Source organism: Colletes gigas, unplaced genomic scaffold, assembly GCF_013123115.1.
Source record: "Colletes gigas isolate AHSC1104 unplaced genomic scaffold, ASM1312311v1 Colletes_gigas_Sc00010, whole genome shotgun sequence".
NCBI classification, from domain to species: Eukaryota; Metazoa; Arthropoda; class Insecta; order Hymenoptera; family Colletidae; genus Colletes; species Colletes gigas.
This window is the reverse complement of record NW_025106639.1, coordinates 5662010-5684439: the sequence shown is the minus strand read 5'-3', so window position 1 is coordinate 5684439 and position 22430 is coordinate 5662010. Positions and strand designations below refer to the sequence as shown.

The window sequence follows — 22430 nt, the reverse complement described above, 5'->3', positions numbered from 1 at the left end:
CTCTTTGCTATCGCAAGAGCTGCTATTATTCTTGTCCTGTTTGTTCAATAAACAACCAACATCTGCCGATCTCCATGCGTTCACATATTCGGCAGAACATTAAGCAACATGTATAACAATATAGAGGCAGATTCCTATTCTCATTTCCTTTGATTCTAAATCATGAATATGTGTAGGAATATGTTGTAGCAAAGAAAAGTCATTTCGAACGTTAAATCTCTACCCAGTATAGATTCTCGTGTACACATATTTTGTTCTTATTTTCGTGTTCATCGCGACGAATGAAATCGTTGACTAAAATTGAAAATAAAACATTCGCGAGTCAGGTGAAAACGGAGGGAAACTAGTACGTCATAGAATGGAAATGGGGTCAGATTGCAAAACAGTAATTCGTTGAACCTCACCCTTTCACCTTGCATTCTCTATTACCGGATGTCATGTTTTCCACATGCTGTCACGGAGATATAGAAATTGATGTCCCCGACGTGAGAAAAATCTCCGTTTTTCTCCGCAAAATGTTTCACCATGACAATCCAATTATTAATTTATGCTACACGATATTTTTACCGACAGTGAATTCATTTCAAAAATCTCCTTTAAAAATTCACCTCGGTTCGTCGTTTCCCAGTTTAACGTAAACGGCGAGTATTATTACGTCGCGCAATGGAATTAGGATCACGTTGCAAACTATCACAGAAATTTGTTGAAAATTCACCCTTTCGCCTTGCGTTCTCTACTACCACACGCAAGAAAAATCTATCGTTTGCTCACCTTTGGCACCACCTCACACTCTGAAAGTTCTATCGTTGGAAAATTCCTCGAAGCTGATCGAGAATCGTTGCCGCTCGGTTGTTAAGGCTCCCGTCGTCTTCGTAGCTTGTAATTCGTACGGGATCGCAGTATTTGTTTCGCCAAGTATAAGCTCCGTAGTTTCGTTCGTACGAGTTCCCCTCGTCGGATTACGAATCGAAGAGGGGATCGAAAGTTCTTGCTACTTCGTAACAGGCAAACTAGTCCACCTTTGATCCCCCCGGAACGGGGCAAAACTGCGGCAAAAAGCTAACGAACGACCAGAAAGTCCGTGACTCGAGTCCAAATAGATTTCGGTAAGTTCGCGGCAGCGAGGGGACCCGGGGCACGCTCGTCCTGGCGTTGTTATTTTTGCGGCTCGTTAAACTGTCCCATTCGTAGAGAAAACGCGATTATTCCGAACAGGGAACGTATCCTTCAATTTACTGGAACAACGAAATTGTAACGGGTGGCTAACGTCGATCGTCTCGAACATCCTTGAGTCCTGACCCATATCGGATTCCATGCATCACTGTTCTTCGTAAACAGCTTTTAATATTTCTCAAGTATAGTTTTTTAAATTTGGAACAAGTATCCTTGTAACACACAATATTGTATTTATTCCACTTCTAATACAAATTGATCACAATTGATCCATCTCTGAGATATATTTGTTCGCTATTTTTAAGACTTTAATTCGAATCTTGATGGAACCCCTCGAGGCAATGCTTTCCAAAGTTTCTATAATTAATATATTGTCCCTGTTTAACCAACTTAGGGGTTGCTGACCCACTATTTTAGAAAACATTTACCAGAACCCTCCCAAGCAACGAATTTCAGAAAATATTTCTCCGAACCGGCGATAACAAGCCAGCAGAATTGAATGCAGCTGGAAATATTTGTGAAATAACAGTTAGCCGAATCGCTTAATTGGCCCGTCGGCGCAACAATGCTGGTCGGGGTTGTTTTCCTTCGAGCCAGCCGTCCCCGTTCCGCGCGATCAACGACGTCGTGCATTAAAAAGAGAAGCGAAAAAGCTAATAATCGTTAGAACGATAAGTAAGCAGCGTGGGTTACCGCGAACCGTGCTGGTCTCGATGGAAAATATCGCCGATAAAAGTGGCTCTCCTGTACGTTCTCCTCGGTGGCGTTACGCACGATACCGTGGACGGCGGTTTATCGCGCGCTCCTCTTAAAATTTAAACTGCCTCCGCCAAACCGTTGCTGGATTTATGGCGCGGTGTGAAACTTATAGCCCCCCTCTGGTTGTATCGCGAACGAAGAAAGGGGACGACGGATTTCGCGCAGAAAGTTTAATAGCCGATGGTCAATGAAAATTCCTCGCGATGCACGCCATGGTCGACGTTGATCGGCTTTTCTTCTTACGGTTGCGTCCGGTTTTCGTTTCCCGCGACCCCGTAAAGACCTTGCCGTGATTATATATAAAAGACAAACGATACGAGAAGTTTCACAAAGTTCGACGACCAAGTTTTCTCGGTTTTTCGCGGACGTAATAATTTGGGATTAGGTTGCGATCCAATTCGTCCAATTTCACATTGAAATCGTTTCGATTAAAATATCACGCGTACGATTTGAAAGCAATCGGGGTTGTTGAACGCGAGAAAATTTTAATTGGTTGGTTCCTCACGCCCCTCTTTTCCCAACGTTCTCCTCGAAAGATTGTTTACAGTTCGAGAGACTGCCTCGTCCATTAATTAACGAAATGTAGGTTGCTCTTGAGAGGAGATTCGTTACGAAAATGGATCGTGCACGGGTGTAAAGGTATTCCAGAAAATGTCCGTATAATAGAACGACAGATCGCGTTAAACGTTTCGTCTGATCTTTTGTCACGGATGCAAAGTCGTTAACAGTATCGTCTCAGTCAGATGTATCGAACTCGTATCTCGAAAGCAATTCGCCGCGTCTTGTGAATCGCTAAGTAGAATTCGCTTCTTATTTACGTTTTCCTCGTTTCGGTCCTTTTTCCGCGGCTTTAATCGAGATAAGAGCTTTTCACGGTTCGTCGACGAGTATCAATATCGTTTTAAAAAGCAGATTTCACGCAGCTTAACTTCCCCCTCGTTGGTTAACGATTCGCGATTCGGTATTTCTTACTGTCTGTAGCATTCTCGCGATCAGAAAACAGAATATAGGAATTCCGATAGGAGCGTCGTCGATCTCCTGCCACTGAGGTTCCATTTCCTTTCTGTCAGGACTACGTAACCGCGACAGGGACGCTGGATCAGAGACATCCTGGAACGTCGAATTGATTAACGTTGAATTAACCACTTAACGCCTGGAATTCCATGACAAGCTGTCCCGAACATTAAGGGCTACATATTATATACACAACACGTAATTATTATCTATAGTATAACGGTAAACACGTTCATCGAGCTTCCGTTTCATTTAAAATTAATTGGATATCCAGACCCCGTGATTTACAGAACATAAAAACTTTGGATCTCGACAAGACCTCCTTTAATATTCATCGACGGAGTTTCTCGAGCATAAATACGCATTATGAACAATTTCTTTCGCGCGATAGTTCGATTTTAAAGGTTCCTGTTTACGTGAGAGATTTTTACTAGGTGCAGTCAGGGGTTAATCGATCGAGATGCGAGATGTTCGGCGGTAATGTCGGTTGGAATCTCGTGAAACACGTTCGGCGGGTCGGGAACGATAACGTTCAGTGGCCGCGTAATCGCGCGATAAAATGCAAAGGGGTTCCCGGATCCATCGAGATTGTTGGACCGAATTCCGTGATGGCGTCGGGAATCACCTTAAAACTTTACTGCGCGCGAATCGCGGGGATCTACGTACGCGGTATTGCACGGCTGCATCGCGAAATTAGTCCGTAGTCAAACGGGGAAGGGAAGACCCTTGAGTGTGAAGTTAACTTCCGGACTTGACTCTTGAATAGTAACAACCGGGTCACCTGCCAGACGTCGACCGCAAAGGACGTAGGGGCTGGAAGACGAGGACGAAGCTGGAACCGCTCGTACGACGTTAATCTCTTCGCGTGTTGTCTGAAAAGTGTCCATTTTCTTTCCACGTCGACCAGTTCGTGTCGAATTTTAGACTTGTAGTCTCGAACGTTTCGATTCGGTGTTTGAGTGAATTTCGATACAAAGACGTTGGCAAAAGTTATATAAAACTATCGAAAAAGGGAAACTTGTATTCGTTACAAGTCTACCATAAATATAGTGATGAAGTATGGATTGGAGAGGACCTCGGTTCGCATGACTATTTTAACGATAACCATTGTGGGGGTTGATGAAACTTTTCGGATTTTCGGTAGCTTGTTCCGTTACCAGTGTCATCGATTCACGGGAAGCGTTTTTGCGCTGAACCCATTTTTGGAACTGGGTATCCGGTAACTGATGCCGCAAACGGAAATATGATCATTCTACACGAGAAAATGAAAATATGGAATAAAGGATTTTCGTATGGGTTCTTGTTTTCGTGATAACCAATGTGAAAAATTCATTCGATACGCGCGTCATTGATTATGCATTGTTATAACAAAAATGTTCAACAAATTTATTGTACGAGTAGGGAACGAACGGGTTAAATACAGGGCGTCGCGCTATGTTCGTGCGTCCGACTATATCCTGATATTTCTACTTGCGTTTTGGTGTCTGTATTTATAGCGATAAAATAGTGTTTTCTTTTAATCGATTCTAAATAGTTAAGTGCTAATTCTTCGTAGTAATGCTGGCTTCAACGCGAGTTCACGAAAATACGAGTTTTTAAATAATTAATCTATGTAGACTACAGCCAAAGATACGTCTCATATTTTTGCTTAAAATAAATTTAAAATACACGTCGAGAACGTTTAATTGACTTGTGAGAAGTCTAATAGACACGTACAGTTACTGGATAGAAAAATCGATGTAACGGTACGGTCATTAATATTTACAAACGTCGAAACAAGTAGAAATAACGAGATTTGGTCAGGCACATTAGCCCATAAGGGACCGTATGAAGTATTGCGCGTCTATTTCGCGGAATAAAAAATTTCGGTCCACATTTTCTATTTATTTTCATGTGAAAAATAACTCCCTTACGTGTTGTACCATGAATTTCAACGCATCCTGTATAATAAATGTGTAGGAGTAGCCTGGTGCAGTTCGGTTGTAATTTTAAGGGATTTTACAAACTGGCTCTCGCTCGTTAGCCTACTCGAATCCTTAATTGCGGCTAATGTTATTTGACACTGATTTAAACTATACTCAATTATTCTCGTTATTTATTCTGTCCCAGGGGTTCTCAAACTTTGGGTCTGAAAAGAAGGGATTATCGTGCGAGTATTCGATAACAGTTTCGAAATAATAAATTAATAATCTTCCTCTCTCCATTTGACGCGCGGAGGATAAATATTATAGAAAATGACATGGATACAAAATTAAATTCAATATTTATTCGTAGTAACAATAATGGGTATCGATCGATGATTACGATGTATTGAAACATATTGTTTGAAAACTGTTTTGCCCGGGTATTGCTAATGGATTCGACAATTTTCAATATTTATATAATCATGTAGGAACCTCTGTTCCATACTCTTACCGTTTATTCTTCATTTTGATTCTCAATTCGTTCGTTCCGCTTTCAGTCGACTCTAGCCAATTAAATTGCTTTTCGATCGTATTGCGCTTTGTAAACTGTTGCACGCGCACAGATCCACCCTCGTAGTACTTATCTTCTCGCGTTGAACATTCCACGAGCATTCCTAGGATCCTTTTATATATATGCTTCGCTCGAATCCAAATCTCAGACCCAACCAAACACTCGATCTCTTCTGCGCTATTTCAACCACTTGTTGTTTACACCCGTTGCAGAAGAAGTTCATTCAGACTCGCGATACGAGCCCTCGAGTCCTCGAACGAATAGATTCCGTTCTTTATTACTTAATTCCCTTTCCCGAGAAAAAACTACGAAAAATCTAGATCGAAATTTAAAAAGCAATTTCGGAGGCTGCTCGATAAAGACTCGAAGTTTGCCTCGAACCCTACCACGGAGTCTGAAATCTATTTTCAATCGACGGTGGCCGACGATTACAGATAAGAATGGAAAATAATTTTTCCTTCTCGTTCAGAAATCGAAAAGGTTTTTCCCACCTAATCCGATAAAATCGTTCTCGTTCCGGGCGATAAAATTTTACCAGAAATTCGTGCTCTTTCGGGCCGGAAGCACTTGGCTCGTCCTCCTCGATATATCCTTCCTTTCGTCTACGCCCAGCGCTAACTTCCGGCCGAGTTAAACGCCTACGAATCGATACGCGACGAAATTCGTTCCAATTTTCGGCGTTTAGCGAACGGTTCGCGTTTAACAAGATTTCGCTGGCGGGTTTTCGACGGCAATTATTAAAATATCGTTGCATCGTTGGTTTTCAGTCGAGTTTCGAGCACGATTTGCAATAAATTGCGACACCCTTCGCGCCCGGGTAGATTACGCGGCTGGTTAATACGCTGAAAATTGGGGGACTAATGTTCCATTCGAACGTTGCCGACGCGAAATTAAATGGAAAGTTCACGTTAATAACGTTACGCGGTAACTTGTCCGTCTGCCGTTACAAGTTTCGACCGCCCTTTTCGAATTTGAGAGCCATGACAGGCCGATGCTCGAGTATTTCCTTTTTTTCTCTCGGCTCCATTTTGATCCAAATAAATAGAGAATAAATACAGAAACGTAACTAGTTGAAATTATTTATTACGTCCAGGTTGAGAAAATATTTGGTAGCTTCGTGGTAGAATAAAAACCACGAATCAATTCTGACGTCCACTTGATTTCTTATTCTTCTAAACTACTGATATTGTCGATCCTTTTCCGCGAATTCGATGGTTTCCATGATCCTGAGACCGCGATTGTAGAAGGTAATTGGTACCCGGGTGGAGGAGGCGCATCAATTGCAGCCGCCTAATGCCTCTAATGGAGACGACTTGGCTGCGTCAGCCATAGAGGGATAATTGTTGGGAGAATCAACCGGTTTACCAACGTCGATCTCGAGCGACTCGAGTCGCGCGAAATCGCGTCGCTGGTTCTCGAAAAAGTTTTCTTCAAGGATCGTTGGCGAGATTCTACGTACGTACGTTCAGGGCGAGACGATCCGTACGGGGAGGGCGAACACTTAGCATTTATATTCTTCTTTCATCGGCCGCTGAAATGGAGCAGCCTCTCTCTCTCTCCTCCGATTCCTTTGAGAAGCTCCTTAACGCTCTCAGCGGCCAAAGGATCCCGGCTCGTCTTTTCCGATTTCAATTCAAGTGCGTTCGAACACCGAACGTCGCTTTCATCGTTATTGGATTAAAGGATTAACCCCGGGATCTACGAGGAATTATGAAGTCACCCGGGATTCTTTTATAAGTCGATAGCTCCGATGTATATCGCAGTAAATACCCGCCGCCCCGTTTTACGTACGAAATAAAACCGTGAACGAACGATTCCACCCTAAAAATCGAGAATCTCGAACGAAATAGAAACCACCCTTTCCTCCGTTCTGGCTTTCTTTTTCTCGACCGTGGATCATTTTATCCCGTGGCTCGTTTGGATCGCGAAAGCGTTTGCTGCTCGGGTACCGGTTTATTACCACAATAACGCCCATAATCTGGGTTCCTTGGACAGCTGGATACCGCATGTGTCTGTCCCTAACCACGAGCAATTGCAACCATTAGGCTGCAGGCAGATGTCCAAGAGTCCTGGGATGATATACTCGGAACGGAAAGTTAGAAACCCAACCACGTTTCTGTCAGTCATTTGCAAACGTTTCCACTCGCAACGTGGAAAAATTTATTTATTCGATGGTCAATTCCATTTTATGCAAGACGAGTTTTCTTTTAAAGTCTCACGACTTATTATTTACTTAATAGCCTTAGATACAATTTGCAATTTATAAAATTGCTCTTTCCCCCTTGAAATAAATTTCATTCAATACTTTTGACTCGACCATTTTATCCTCGATCTGAAAGCTTTGCACGTTGCGTGTGCGTTTGTTCGACGACGTAGATCCTCGTTGTCGGGTGATTAGGTGCATTTTCTCGCAAAAAGGAAGGGCAAATGTCGCGCAACGTTCCACGAAACACATATCCTGGGATTATGATGATACGCGGGCCCGTGTTATCATCAACGACAGGGTTAATTGATGGAACGTCGTTGCCCAACAACGGGGATCGTTGATTTTGCGGAAGTCGTTCGCGCTGCCCGTCAGTCGTGAACTTTAATTTCCTGCCCAACGCGCGCTGCATGCATTAGGCGTCCAAACAAACGCGCGCGTAAACTATGATCTATTCGCGTATTCGCGTCCTGCTCGATGTTCGATTCGTGCGGGCCGCAGAAGGAATTTTAATTCGAACGATTGCTCGATTCTTGCGTCAGAAACAATTGTTACGTTTTATTTTTTCTTTTGGTCATTTTGTGTACGAAAGTGTCGAGACCATTGAGAATGAAATATTCAGGGTGAAATTGTGTTCGCTGGATTAATATTTATAAACGTACGTCGCTCAGTTCGCGACAGATTTGATTAATTAATTGTGTTAGATTATCGCGATGGGACTATTAATAATCTGGTACTGTACAATAACCTCGAGTTTTCATTACATGTTTGAGTTTTCTTCAATAGACAGTCAACAAATATTTTCCTACGCTTAGAAAGTAAAAGAACCGAGAATACGTTTCGTGAATGTAATAAATAAATAAAAAGAAATGTTACGGTATTAAAACAGTCGTGCTATTACAATGTTTCGCAGACACAAGTATGATAGAACCGACGATGCGAGTATACGCGCCAGATGTTTGAAATGCAGTAATAACCATAATGCTGTTTAACTTTGAAACGTTAAATCATTGTAAATAGAATTTAGTTTCCGAGTATCAGTTAATTGAGGGTAACATTCTGGACAGTTTCTATGAACAGGAAGCCAAAAATTAGGTGAAATAATTATCTGACTGTTTAAACTCTATTTATATTAAATTCAAAGTATGAAAAGAGTTTTGCAAGTTCTCTGCTGGCACAAATTTACCTATACACGTGCTCCGTGAACGTCCATTAAAACTTTAAATTTAAAATTTCCAATTACTCGATCCCACTACCAATAAAATAAACTCCCAAGAAGTTACGTAAGGAGCAAATAGTAATCGTTACTAATTTGTTCCTAGTTTCGAGGTCCTGTGCAGCTTCCAGCGTATAATAGATCGTTTCGTATTCATCGAAGATACGAAATAATCCATAAACGACAGAATAACATGTTTTCGTAGTCGATATTTAGCGCGTGCACACAAGCAATGTATTTTTTCTATATTTACATGCCGCGAAATGATTTCATGGGGTAGCACAAATATTTGAACGCTGTACAGGCAGGGAAAAGTTGATCGTTATTTGTACCGGTCGGACAAACAGCGAGGTAACAACTCAATAATAGTCGAACGCATTTTAGTGCTGTTTATACATACAATTTGCCCGCGTATTGGTTCCCTTTTTTTTGTCATATCGTATCGTTGGAAAAGCAATTAGTTTAATTATAATAGAAATGGCGGTCCTGGCGATGTAACGACCAACTGTAACGTACTCCCCCGCTTGTGTGTTACGGATTTCAATCTTTCGTCACAATTTTTCCATTCGTAACTGTTAAAAATTTCCAAAGAAAATTTCCTCGTCGAAATCGGTAAAATTTATTTATCCAATTCTCGATACACTTTGGTTTCTTCGATGACAACAGAGGACTAGCTGAAAATTGAATTATTTAATTTGAAATCGGTAATTCCTCTGCATCGACGTGCATGGAACACCAGATTCTACTCGAAATAGTTACGGTGAGGTATAATTAGGTCGAGTCGGGGGGCTGGTAAGGCCGGTAATCAGAATGTTGTGTCCGCAAGACGAAGTTCTGAGACACCACTTACCGGATCGAGCAACACGAAGGCAGCAGATGTAATAAAAATGCGATCAATCACGGCGTGGAAGCGATCTTCCGGGAAAGTTGCTCGAAACGGGAAGCAGATAAGCTCTACTTATGTTAGACATGTAGTCACGCAGTAGATAAGGTCGCCTCGAGTCAAACGCCCGTCAGACTAATAACGGCTCCAACTACTTCGCCTCGGAAGTTGAGCGTCGAGTATTATGCGTATTAACGTTAAAGCGAACGTTAAGAAGGAAACGTTCAACTTGGTCGGTTCACGGACTGTTAAACGTTTAATCTACGCCCCGAAGTTGTCGGTTTCCATCGAGTTCGCTTCGGGGGAGTTCGATCGGAAACGCGGAGAAAAACAGAACCAATTATATTGGCACGAGCCGACGCGTCGCGCGATATTGTTTAAAATTTCCCTCCGTTGTTTATCGATGACGATTGCGAGCAGACGAATGAATAATTAATGGTCGTCGAACGTTTTTCGATCGCCGTCTCGCGGAATTTCTCGATAAACGCGAACTTTTGACGGGGCCCGCGGAGGAGGATCGAATTATTATTTTTTTAAATATATTTTAAAATTAACCGGAGTATCGGTTCCGCGAGCGATATTGAATATTGATCGACATTGAACGAATTGCTCGGTGTAGAAACATTTTCGTGTACGAGTAGGGCACGTTGGGACGGTTTTTATTAAACTTAAATGGTTGAGATTATTTGGCTGCGTGGATCGAAATGGGGAGGTATTTTGGGAAAAGCGGAGAAATCGATGGGTAGAGAGTTTCGCGGGAGTTCATCACTCTTAAATTTTTGTATCCGTCGGTGCCGGTGTCTCGTCTGAAATTTGAATATTCATTATCGGCGCCGTATCCAGCGGTTACCGGGCAGGTAGAATGGAAAAAATGCAAAAGGACCAGGGCAAATAAAATCGGGGCTGTACCTGGTCCGGATGGGAGAAGGTGCACGGGAAATAATAAAACGGAAGCGGGAGCACGAAGAAACAGATGGATACATTAATCAATATAGGATAGCGGGTAACAAAAAAGGAAGGTAATGCTGGATGATGAAAATTCAATATCGGTGGACGCGGGAAGAACCAACAGGAATGGTATAAAAAAAAAAAAGAAAAAAAAGAAATATAGGAAAGGCGTAGAGCAACGGGACTAGGAAATAAAGTGGCGAAGGAATAATCTGGCGAGATGGCCGAACGAAAAGCGCGGATGTAAACGTTGAATTCTTTTTTCTGTCGGAGCAGATGGAAAATAGAAAAGCCCCGATGGAAATATACAGGGTGTGCCGCGATATTGCTCCTCGAAACAGAATTAGTTTGGAACGAATTACAAAATGTAACGAAAGTAATTTTTTTTTAATAATTCAGTGGCATCTTTGCGCGTAGAAATTTTTAGATTCTTGATAGCAGAGTCTCTATCTGTCGGTGCTGCGTGTAACGAGGCCCTATGCGATTACAGGTGTTAATTTTACGCGCCCAGGGTTTCACCTTCGCGTATATTCGCGCGGGAACGGGTTGACGAGCGACGCCAAGTTGCTTTTCGGTCGTTGGTTCCGCGAAAGTCGTTAAATAGCGTCAGCGTGTGCCATTTATGGGGCTCCAGTTTTACGGCAGGGAAAAACGGGCCTGGCTGGGGGATGCTCGTTGTCCGTGCGTGTACCATTCCGAGCCGAGGAAACCGCACGGTAATCGTGTTTATGAGATACGATAAATCAAGGAATCGAATGAAACCGTGTTGCGTGGCGTGGATGGAGATACTGCCCAAAGCACGGCGCGAAATCTGCTTCTGGCGAGGCGTGATTCTGGCCTTTTTCCCCGTGGAAACTGGCGATTGCTTAATACACCATTTGCGCCTTGCGTCAACTCGATCGCGGAAGTCGAGTTTGAGCTCTGATCGAACCTCAGGCCACGCTGCATTCATTTAGAAAAAAAGATACACGATCCGTCCCAATGGCGTGGCACAGCGTATTTATAAATTCAAATTAACGAATGGGTATATAAATCAAATTTATTTTAATTTATGACGATTTAAATTTATACGCGGTCCAGCTCGATTGTAACGAGCATCGAGGGACCAACGAAATTTGCCGTACGCAACTATTATTTGCTCTATCAATCACGAGTTGAATCTACCTCCTGTTATTTTAAAATTTCGATTACTCGTTTAATCGTATTTTTACTCGTGAATCTTACAGTTGATATCAGGAAATCGATTAAATTAATATTGATATTTAACAAATTTTCCAAAGTTTACGTTCGCGTAATGAGCTCAATTGTGGGAGTAAACAGATCGTGGAAACACCTGGAAATTAATATCATTACGACTTTTTGCTCGTTAGAACCGCGGCCTCGTTATATTCTATTACCCAACTGCGGTGTCATTTCGCTTTTTTACAGTCAAATGCACATCGAATATCATTGGCTCGATGCACAAGTATTGTCACAATTTTTGGTAATTTCGAAACCACGCTCAAACGTCTCGACTCGCAAATTTTTGGCGTAATTTTTCGAGTCGACAACACAAAAACGAAGCACAGGAAGAAATTCAGGAAAAATCGTTGGTAGAGGGATCCCGTAGGGTTCACGGTCGCGTGTCGCGCGTCATTTAAAATTCAACGGACCGCAGGGCCTGCCGCGATTGTCCCGAAAGCTATCGAAATGTTCCACCCCTCCCGGGGTCGTGTACATTATTTTTTCCCTCCGCGGAATAACCGATGAAACGGCACTTTCTCGATTCCCGATTCGCGGTTCGGCTCGTTGAAAGCCGAGAGAGAGAGAGAGAGGGAGATAGAGAGAGAGAGTAGTCGGTGTGTCGCTCGCAGGCTTCTCCTGTTTTCTGGCGGCGCGCGGTTGGATACCCGTTGTCTGGATGCACAGGCGTGCCGTTGCAACGGAACCGTGTAATAACCACGTACACGAACCGCGATATACCATTGAGGGACGCGCAGGGACAGAGATATAGGAGCACGGAGCACGATATATAAACGGGGGGGTGTACATAGCGTGGCGGGTTGTGGGCGTCGAGGAGCCAACGGAGGGGTACGGGGCAAAGAATGGGATAAACACGGATAGACGAAGACAAAGAGACCAGGCAAGATACACACAGAGTAGAAACAGAGCTCCGCGGAGAGAGAGAGAGAGGGGGATAGTAGGAAAATTTACAGGAGAACCGACCGTGTGGGCGGGAGGAACGAGTTGCCGGATTGTATGCGTTGAGTGCAACGATGCAACCATCCCCTGGTCCCTCCGGGGCTCGGTTTATCCTTATCGGGGGTACCGTGCCACATAAATCAAAGTGTTTACTCAGCAACCGGGCCGACGGAGAGGATGGAAACGGCGCAAACTCACGGCTAATAACGAGTACCGACGCTTCCCTCTGACCCGTTCCAGAAGCCATCCATTCAAGCGGAGGGCAACCGTCTCTGCCCTTCGACCCTTCCGGGTCCATTCACCGAAGTCGATGCAGAACGGACGGCTGAATCCCTCCCCCTCCCGCGCTCGGATACGTCCTTTTTCTTTGATACCCGCTCGGGCCAAATTAGTTCGAGGATTCGCACTTTGAAAAATCCGGACGCACCTTCCCCAGGGGCCCTCGACGCTGTTTAACGCCATTCGAAACACCCTTCCAGCCCAAATCGCCAATCCCTGCTATCGATAATTTCTCCGCTGTGGTTTCGTCCATTGACCTGAGAATAGACTAAATTTCATCGAACACCTGGGGTAGTTTTCTTTGAAAAGTTTCAAATAATATTCTCGTTTAACCCCTTGCGTATATCCACCACCTGATACTCTTGATCATCGTGGGCAATCGTACCACAGGGGATAGTTTACAACGGATAACTTTCAACCCTTAAGTGGCCCCTCAATTTAAACCGAGTTATGTTGATGTTTACCAAATCACTTTCTTTAAAGCCTTTAATAATGAACTAATAACTAATAAAGTATCGCTTTATCGTTGCAACTGCGATTACACGAGCACGAAAAGTTAGGTACGGAAAGTAAACGCGAAGATTAGAATTTTATTCGCATGTTTCGCGATAGTGGTTGCGCCCGGTGGTCCCTAACGAGCGATTCCGGTCGTTGGAGAGGTTCAAAGGATAAGGTCGGAGGGCCCGTCGTTCGAAACGATCCATCGCCTTTATCTCGCCGGGAGCGAATACTTTGGGGGCGACGTAAAATCCATAATGAGCGGTGCCCGGGGAATTCGACGCGGAAGTCGAATGCCTCTTAACGAGCGGTTGTGTGTATCGTTTCCTTGGAACTGTGTTAAATTGATACGCCGCAAAGACGCGCCCCCCCTTTCCTCCCCCGTTATCCTTCTCCCGCAGGGTTTTACGAACAAAGTTTAAGCTGCGAGCCACGGGTAGCGCGTTGTTTGTCGAATAGACAGACTCCGTGCATTGACGGGCATTAAACGAGTTTCTTAGCGGAAAGAACGCCTCAACTTTCACCGACAACGACGGTGCACGGGGACGGGAAACGTCCTCTTGTTATCGGAACGAAAGATTACCGGGAACGGTGTTTAATTACCGTTCCCGGTTAATACCGAGCAGAGCTACCGCACTGGACTGGATCGACCGGGCGTCCATTGAACCACTCCGGTAATCCTTGGGGCCACAATGGATCTACGACACGGAATGCATCGAACCATCGCCTACACGGCCCGATCTATCGCCCCTTCCCGCATGGACGGGCAGAACACGCCTTTCGAGATGCCGTTTCCGCGTATCCTTGATTCCTGACATTCCACGGCCCCCGACGGTGGAAAGGCAGGGAAAACATAAGGGCTGCTCCATAGCGAATCGATGACCTGAAATTTTTCTCGTTTTCAGGGAAAACATTGAAAGGTTACCGCGGAATACGCTGGCAAAACGTCGAGAAAACTACCCTCCGGCAGATAGATCGTATTTCGTATTTCGCGGTACAGTATTTCGGCGAAGCGTGTTTCGCTGTTATCAGCGATCGAAAAATTTAAGATAAAATTATTAAACGTTAAAACTGTTGGAGTCTGTGAGAGCGTCCCTTTTCGATGTTCAGGGGGTCCTCGAGAGCCTTTTATGCGACATACGAGACATCGCGGGGGGAGGAGATGACGGTCATCCTTCATATTTCTTAAATGGAACATAAATCTTTGCATTTCTGGATGGCTCGTCTAAAAACAAATAACAGTTATTTGATACGTTTCTTCCTGGCGCACGCGATTCGGGAAATGGAACGATAAATAACCCTCGAGGAGTTTTCCTCTAGGAAAAACGCTTTCTACGGTTGAATTTTAGTTTAATAAATATTGGAACTACCGCCCGGTTATTTCGCAACGAAGGAAACGTGCTTGATTCGATTTTTCGAACCGACCGGAAATGTATTTTCTTTTTATGTCCACGAAAAATGAGACGCGTTTTAACATAGCAGCGCAACATGGTTGAACTTGATACGCGTTTTAAAACTGTTCCCGATGACTTTCAGGATGAAATTTCAATATCAGTTACTCTAGTTATACAGGTATACGTATCCACGATAAAAAAAAAAATGGAAAAATTGGAATTCTCGGAATCGCAAACAGAAGTAACCGAATACTTTCGATTAATTAAAAGCTGTCTTTTATTCCATCGAGCATTGTTGGAAGAGAATATTACGAGAGAATGAGATATGAAATTTGAGGTAGAGAAAAGTTCTTTTCAATCATCTTCTAACGAAATAAATAGAAATGGATCCTGTCAAACTGGTCTAAAAGCGAGTCGCTTTCTTTCATCCGACGGTTTCATTCTTTATGCAGTATCGGTCGACGCAACATCAATCAGCGTTAATTTAATTAGTTATAAAAGCACTCAAGCTCGTAGACGTTTCATCGTAGTCACTCGTACGCTTTCGAAAGCTCCGAGCGTTTTGTGGATTCCTGGACAAACCTGTTCGAGTACTCTAACATTTTCCATGTGTATTTCGCAAACATTCGCGGTCAGACTTTGGCGACAATAATACTGAGAGGACCGATTCGTTTGTTACCGAAATCGTTCGTCGAAGAAGCATTTGTAAATCACGATGGTAAACCGTGATTAGTCGTCAATTATTACTCGAGAGAACGAATGGAACTGCTCGTAGACCACCATGAATTCGCAGAATTGTCAGCGATCCGTTGCATTTAAATACTTCAAATCGGCTCCGTTATACCGGCTCCAAAACTATTGGAACAAAACAATGGCTGCAACTTGGAAACAAATGAAAACGGTAGAGCAGAGAAGTAGGCCGTACATTCGTGGGATCCTTTTTTATACCTTTTCATTCTTGAAGTAGGTTTCGCTTATCAGGACAGGCTCTTCGTATCTTCGACATTGTTAACGAGTCTTCCCGAAAAAAATTTTACTCCAACGTTGGAAGCACGACGAGGGGTATCCACGATTTTTTCTAGAAATTCGTTTGGTACCCGCGGGTTAGGAAAAATCGTATTTGGGAAATTTATTTCGCCCCGAAATCGATTACAATAACGCTGGAAGAGAAGTCGGCGTTATTCCGTTACCGTCGATTGTTCGATAGGTTGTATCGAACGGTAATTGTATCACTGGGAATGGATTGAATCGCTCCGTCGATATAATACCCACCAACGTCCGCGCGTATAATAGTTGCGCATTAATTAGCAAATTAACAACGGCGTAACGCGAGGCGAGCCGCGCCGCGTACCAACTTCTCCTTTTACGGGTATTGACGAGGGTCGTAATTCATCCCGTTTAATGGATTTCGCGAACAAAAACGTCCCGTCGGTGTCAAATTTTTCTGTAACGCTAAAATAATTGACCGATCAACGCGAAAAGAATTACCCGGTTTTCCGCTTTCAATCTACCGTCCAACGGCGCGTCGAACGACGAATTACTATCGATAGGTTGCGCAACCGTGGCTTCGTTGGCGTGTTCATTACACCTCCACGTGAATCGCGTTAACGACCAAACGGAGAATCGATCGAAGAACGGGGGAAGATTCACTCCGGAAAGCCTCGCAGGTGTAACGCTGATTTTTGAAAAGCAAGAAACATTCTTAATATAATGGAATCAGATTTGTTTAAATACGATTGTTGAGGCTCAACACAGGTTCACAGAAATCTCGACCTCAATAGCCATTACCTGATATTTTGACCGACCAACATTTCCCAAAATGTTTACTCTCGTGACACAATCGACCAACCAGAATTCATACCTGCAACTACGACAATATTTTCCCGGATTCGAGGAAGAATTGTTCGAACGATGCACCAGGGGTTAAGTAGCCAGCCACCCTCGTACGAAGGTAAACAACCAGGCGAACTCTGCCCTGTTTGGGGATCGTGGCTCGGATCCTCGACGGATTCGCGATATTCCGCGAGTCGAAATCGTTGGAAACAAAGGGCCGGGTTGGGAGGGGTAGCATCGCGTACGATAACTCGACGAGGATAACGAGTGGAGGCAGTCCACGCCACGCTCGTTTACCTCTTGATCAGAGTGAGCCCTCTTCCTTTCCTCGGCGTTCCTTCCGCCGGCGTTCCCCTTCGCGTCGGTTTCGCCCATTCACCGACCCCGTTCCATCGTCCAGCCATTACGGAAGTACGCTGTAAAATGCGCCCAGGCTATCTTTCCCCGGTCCCGAGCTATGGACGAGGAAGACGTCTTTTCAAATGCCGTTTTCAAGTAGCACGTCGGTTCCTTAAATTCGCGGTTAATGGCTCCGTGACGCGACACCCTGTGAAAGACTCGGGGAAGAAAGCCGTGGATACGGTCCACCGTCGGCGTAATCCTGTTTAAAGATTTTAAGACTCCTCGCCGCTCCGCGACATTATTATGCGGAAAGAACGCGAGACGGTGTCGCGGGGTTGAGTTTTATCGACGTCTGTCTCGTAGAAATTTCCATTGCGTTTCAGGACCATTTCGCAGCGATGGAATGGACCGGTGAATTTTATAAAAAAAGATGGCACCGGGTCGAGGAAAGTTTGAAACACGCGTCTGGAGTACGGGAAACTCGAGGATTAAATAGTTCGAGAGTGATTCTAACTTTGTCTCGAAAAACGAGATAAGGCTTTAGCGTAATGGCTCCGTTAGGAAGTGTCTGTTCTTTGCACTCTTTGCATCAAAACGATGCCTGTCGGAACACCCTCCTGTCCGGGATTAGGATTTGCGCGAAACTCTGTGAATATTTTATTTTTAAAGCGTTATAAATGGGAGAGAAGTAGAAAATGTTTGCAGGCACGTTTCGAGTCGGAGAAAAATTTATTAGTCGGATATTACCCCATTCTGCTCCAAATTTTCCGGCGGTTGGTCGCAGTTTCGCAGCCAGTTCCCTCCGCATTAGTCTTGTAAACTACTTTGGACGTCCCAGTTTCGTTCGACCTCCGCTTCCCGCGGTACGCGAGGTGTATCCTTAAATCGCTGTTTAATAAGGAGAATGGCAGCTCGAACAGATCCTCCCTTTTTCTCCGACGAGTTATCCGTTTGGTTGCAACGGGACTGCGTAAAACGTTTCCACCTTCGTGGCCAGACTATCGGTTTTTCACGGTTTGAACGTGCCTCGGCAAATATCAGGAGCTCGAATCGGGCCGCGAGTGCAGGATTTCCTCCGCTAATTCCATCATAATGGCCGGGGCCAGCGAGCGTCGAGTTATAATAACTCTCGCTTTACGATAACGCGATTCTTTCGGAAAAGGTGCCCGACCGGGGAATTAATTTATCGAGTTCCTGCCAATTACCAGAAGAAAACAAATCTTTGAAAGTCAATTCTTTCTTTTTTTACGCGACGTCGAATTTGAAGATCATCGCCAATTCGAGGAGATTTGAAAATATAAATAGGATGAGAAATTCTAAGAGAAATTTGCGAGACGAGGAGCCGGGAATGTCAGAGAGACGGACGATAACGGCACTACGAGTTGAGAAGTTGGGTCGCTCGGGGCAGGATTTTGAAATATATAGCACCGCGGGGATTTTCATTAAGCGTGTCGGTGACTTTTAATTTCACGTAGTAAAGAAGCAAGACCCGCTTTGAGAAACGATACGTGACGGTTAGCTGGTATAGGCTCGATACTGCCAAGTACGGTTAACCGACTACTCCAATTTCGTCCCATTAACGATTGCATCGAGCACGCAAGCGTAATGGCAATCAATCGCGATTTACCCTGAATCACGAGTCAATGGCCAAACGGCGTGGGTGTTTCGCTGCCACGAAATCGACCTTGTTTCCACGAAATTTATGGCCAGAAAAGGGACACCCGTCACGCTCGAACCACGGAATTTTAATTGACCCGGACGAGGTGGATTTCGCCCACTCTTCCCTTTTCTGACGTTTCCTCGAACAACGGGGGGGGGGGGGGGTAGATCGCAACCTGCAAACAACTTGTAACGTTCGTCGCTTTCGCTCGCAGCCAATTTACTGAATTATTACACCGTCAATTTTCATTATCGTCCAATTTACACGATGATACATTATTCCGGTGGATTATAATGGGGCATAAATTTCAGTCGACCAATCGATTTCGGAAGTGTCGATGGACGGTATTTCGCCACGCCATTCTGCAAAACAGCACAGTTTCTGGTCCCAAAGTAACATCGATTAGCGGAAGAATCTGTTCTCTTGTTTCGTTTCCCTAAAAGTCATTATTTTGAGAACGTATCGACTGAATTCTGCAAACGATACGATCTGCCGTCAACAGGTACTTTAAATTTCCCTGGAACGTCATCAGCGGGACAGGCAACGCGTGGCAATAGAAATATTTTTATCGACCGACCTTGGATGGCTTCCAAACGACTGAAAACCCACGGCTCGGTGCTCCAAACTTTCACCCTGACATCCTGTTTCTCGCGAATTCGAGGCTATTATTCTCGCGTACCGCCGACAAGTCCATTAGGGATATTAGCACCAAAGACTTATCCCCGCGTTCTTTATCTTGTTCCAGCGGTACTTACCAGACGTAGAAACGTCTGCCATTCGAGAATATTAGCGTCAGCACGCAAATCGGGTGGGTATGTGTCCCGAGGAGCTAAGCTTGTTGCCTGGAGAAAGCCCGTAAACTGTGATTCATGGCCGGTCGGGAACCGCGTGTGCGCATTACGCGGACATGGTCGTAATTTTAAACAATTAGTTGTGGCAAGCTTGCTCTCAAAAATCCCAGGATGCAACAAACAGATCTAAATTTTATTCTTTCGACGCCGTTGAAGAGAATTTTTGTAAACTTTGACGCGAAAAGTTACATTTCCAGTCGTGGAACAGTATAGGCACTCCGCCAGAACACAGCGGGGGATATAGCGTAATAATTTGTTCGTCGACAAATCTTTCAGTCCAACGAAGATTTATGTCGAACACGGTTGAATTTTGCGTTGGCTCGATAGCGTACAGAATTTTTCAAGTAATTTTCAAGCACGTATTCAGGAAGGTATGAAACGATATTTCGTCCAGTACGGCATCCTCGCGCCGAACAGTCCTGTTGGTAAAGGGTTAATTTGCTTAGCGAGCAGGTGGTACGTAGCGAGACAAATTGCTCGACAGTCCTGTCGCGTACGCGTACCATTCGAATTAATTATTTCCTTCTTCAACTTTACGTAAGCGGTTGGGTAATATCGAATAAATGACTCCCGTACAACGGAGCAATTTTATTTTAATAAACCAAAGGCGGTCGGGGAACCGTTCTCCGCAAACAATTTGGCTCCACCTTTCCTCCCTGGAGTACCCGGTGAACCTATTACGTCCTAATGCTCTTATCGCGATTCTTCGAGACGAGACAGTCGCGAAATAATTAATCCCTCTTTACCTTTGAAAAATTAAACAATTCCCAAACAAGGTAAAATTCCGAGTCAAAATGGCCAACTGTGTCAATTTTCTACAAAGAATCCTAAGCAAACATATTCTTCATCCCAAAAGAGAAATCTCGAAAGGTACAGCTTCCAGCGCGGATCCAAGAGTCCCATCAGACGGTTCTCTCCGCCGCCCCGTCACGCGGTAATCGAAACCACCCGTATTAGGAGGAACGTGTGGGGTAGCGGGGAGAAGGGGTTGCCGTTTGAAGCGAGTCCCTCGCGGAGAAACGGTTAAAATTAATTCAAAGGCGACTCGGGGGAAGTGTTGGAAACCGAAACGAGTTCGAAGGGTCGGCGTTCGGTTTGTCGATATCAAATAAAACGCTCGTGGGTGCGAAGGGGTGGCGAACGGGTGGCGAACGGACGACGCATCGTGTCCCGCAGCCGTTCGTACGGCTGTAAATCGGAAAAATGTTTGAAGGGCGGGGGGCGGGGAGGGCAGAGGGGTGGCGCGTACCGCCTGTTGATTTTCTCGCGATATATCTGTCGATACGCGCGAACCGGCGTCGGTGGTTTCACGCGGGCACCCCGAAACGGACCGATCGAACGACACCCTGTATCTAATCGGGAAGCAATTATGACCGTGGCCGGTCGTCGCCCGCTATCGCGTCGATCGTTCCGCGGAGGATCGAAATACGCGACACCGTTGTCGTTGTCGTCGCTCTGTTATTGTTATACGTCGCGGCGCCTAAATTATATTCGAGGCGTCGTTAAAAGCGTTTATGCACGCTCGACGTACGTGACACGGGTTGACAAACCACGCGAGCCTCGATCCACCGTGAGCCGCTTACTGTTTTGATTCTATTATCGAGTTTCGGTGGTACGCGCCATTAATCCGTGTACAGCAACGGCTCCGGTTCTTTTTTAGAAACCCATCGCGTAATTAGATTACGGGCATTTCACGCCATTGCGTATTTTTATAGAGTACATACTCTTTTATACACAATATTTTATTATTTCCTCCATTGAACTCTTTATTAGTTTTTTAAATATTTTTGTGGTCCTCATCGGTTGAAAATATAATCTGTATGAATCGTACCGGCCGTACGCGAGCAGGTAAATGCAAAGAGAAAACAGTTAGTGCCTCCGTGGAATAGGGGATGGATTTCGAATGGTCCGGAGGTAAAATGCAGAAGTTAAAAGGCAGAAACGCCTTGGGATAATGGGATAATAATTCAGTCACCGCGTGGATGATGATAAATGTAGGTAGAAACGGAGATCTCATGTTACCGCATTATGAGAAGTAACGAGATAAGTTTGGAGCGTCAGACTTCTCGTCGGATAGTGCAATCGACGTTTAAGTTAACTTCTTCAAGGAGGAAACTTTGTTTAAAGACTGTACGAATTTATACTGGCGTTAATTCGCGATACGGATCAGTCTTGTCGCTATCATTGCGAGGTTCATTTGTATAATGAATATTTACGTGCTATTTTAAGCGGTTGTTTTCATGTTGTATTAATGTTCGTTCGAAGTAAATCAACGGTTAAACAATTTAGGAAGAATTGTCGCCGTCTGTGGAAAGATTAATTTTTTGATCAGTGATGACGCGAGGAGATTAACGATAACGCTCTCTTTTCAACAGAGTGGAACATATAGAACAGATGAAAAATAACAAGTTTACCAGTAAAAACGATTTTTCATTTAAAACGTTAAATATAATTAAAATTCAGGCAAGTGACACGAATGTATAAGCTGCGATATTTCGTTTGCTCTACATACGCCGGTGGAGCAGTATTTTATTTCATTTATGTACGATTAAAATGGTTAACGTTATTATATTTACGCAAATTTTTCATTTCTGCGAGGGAAAGAATTTGTAAAATTTAATTGCACGAAGTTTGGTATCAAAGGTTACCAATTTAACACAGACAGATTGCTAGGTCAATTACACGAAGGTATTTTCGTAATTTATATTTCTTGAATAAATA

General features: G+C 44.2%; 1 protein-coding gene across 1 annotated transcript in view; it reads left to right on the top strand.

Moving 5' to 3' along the window:
- Positions 1 to 22430, top strand: part of LOC122398039 (Down syndrome cell adhesion molecule-like protein Dscam2) — a 178718-nt gene that overhangs the window by 770 nt on the left and 155518 nt on the right. The gene's annotated exons all lie outside the window — the stretch shown is intronic.